The sequence below is a fragment of the Tribolium castaneum genome, chromosome 4 (assembly GCF_031307605.1).
Source record: "Tribolium castaneum strain GA2 chromosome 4, icTriCast1.1, whole genome shotgun sequence".
Classification (NCBI taxonomy): domain Eukaryota; kingdom Metazoa; phylum Arthropoda; class Insecta; order Coleoptera; family Tenebrionidae; genus Tribolium; species Tribolium castaneum.
Window position 1 is genome coordinate 12,251,780 of NC_087397.1, and position 1,626 is coordinate 12,253,405.

A 1,626-nucleotide genomic window follows, 5' to 3' on the forward strand; every position below is an offset into this window, starting at 1 on the left:
AATTAAAATTATTTGTTAATAACGATTGGACCTTCTCTCTTATTTACCATTCACACGACTCGGTTACGAAGCCCAATTTTGGAAAGAGAAAAATTCGGATTGTGTACACGATAGTTAACACGTCGAAACGAAGATTTATGCCTGTCACTGGACGAGGTTTCACTCACAATTTCAGTTTTTGGAAAGAATCGAGTGTGGTTTTGTTGTCATTCACTCTTACTCACCGCTCTATTCAAATAAACGAATTATTCACACTAGCTAATTATTATTAATTATGAACCTCGGGCAAGCTCAACATATTGGTTTTGTAGTGATGCTTACTGTATTTTTACGACATTACACAACCATGAATAGAAGGTTCTTTGTCAATGGCTGAGTTATTAAAGAAAATTATTTGCACATTTTTACTACATCTTTGTCTCTGGCTATTTCTCACCTGTGGCGCGGAATATGGATTCACCTCATAAATACTTTCTTCATCAAAACGCCTGTCAATATCCTTGAAAACAGGTGGTTTCGTAAGGACAATAACAGAAGCTTTTACTTATTGTGCGTATTTTTGTGTTGAAAAGTGCTTGGCTGGAAGGAAAGAGCGCGAGCAAAGAACATGCAAATCAATCTTTAGTGTTGGATTTTTCGCACTAATAAAATCTTTCTGTTGCAACCTACTTGTCATGTGCATATCAACCGGTAAAAATTATCATATTCATAAGCAAGCACGCCGTCGATTTCAACAACAGTAATGAATTAAACGATTAAAATTCAGTGTAGTTTATTCATTAATCACAAAACTGGTATTGTTTCTCAATAACTAATTGAAAGATTGTATTTTAATCCCAACGCATGCTGACATCTAGGCCATAAGTAAATTGCCAAGTCCCGACAACAAATCCATTTCCTCGTCCATAAAGTCCTTCACTACACGCACATAAATCATACACAAAGCTAGATTTTAAAGACTTCCGCCATAAAGGACGCTCTAAAATCACAATAACAAACTTATTGTCGATTATTTTTAGAAGACGGAACGCATGTTTACGATTTAAAAGTAAAAACTTGTAATCACCATAAAAGGACTCAATTCACAAAGTAATAACATTGTTAACACATGTGATATATGTTTTTATCTCTCGAATGCATCGTAAAGTTTAATTAATCCTACAAGAACATAAAATTAGAATAACGACTGACCTTCCAAACGTAGATTTCCCCGGTCATCGGTCCGATTTCCCTTTTTCCCTCTCAATTTATTAATTGATAGGTGGTCTGAATGAAAAATTGAAACCGACACCGTCATCGATCAGCTTCGGCGTCCAGAAGGACACTGGCCATGTTCGAGTAGCAGCTGAGATAGGAGAGATAGTGCACGTGGAGACAGAGGCCGACAGCTAAGAGATGAATGTCCACTCCGGGGCCACTGATATACGTGATAACACCAAAACATATTTTTGTGCAATGGCTTCAACTAGGAATAAAGATCTAGATAAGATATGTTTCCCAAAAAATATGTTTCATGGGTCGCAATGTAACGGGACCGGTCTTTAACCCGATAATAACCCATAAACTGGGACCTAAATTATTTTATTTTATTGTCAGGCGTCCTGCGACATTTCAGCGAAGAAATAA

At 36.7% G+C, this 1,626-nt stretch overlaps 1 long non-coding RNA gene across 1 annotated transcript; it reads right to left on the reverse strand.

Annotated features, from left to right (window-relative positions):
- Positions 1–755: 755 nt before the first annotated feature.
- Positions 756–1,626, reverse strand: LOC135265910 (uncharacterized). Its single transcript, XR_010333779.1, has 2 exons — positions 1,192–1,626; positions 756–979 (listed from the first exon to the last, which is right to left on the reverse strand). It is a non-coding gene; the product is annotated as an uncharacterized LOC135265910 (long non-coding RNA).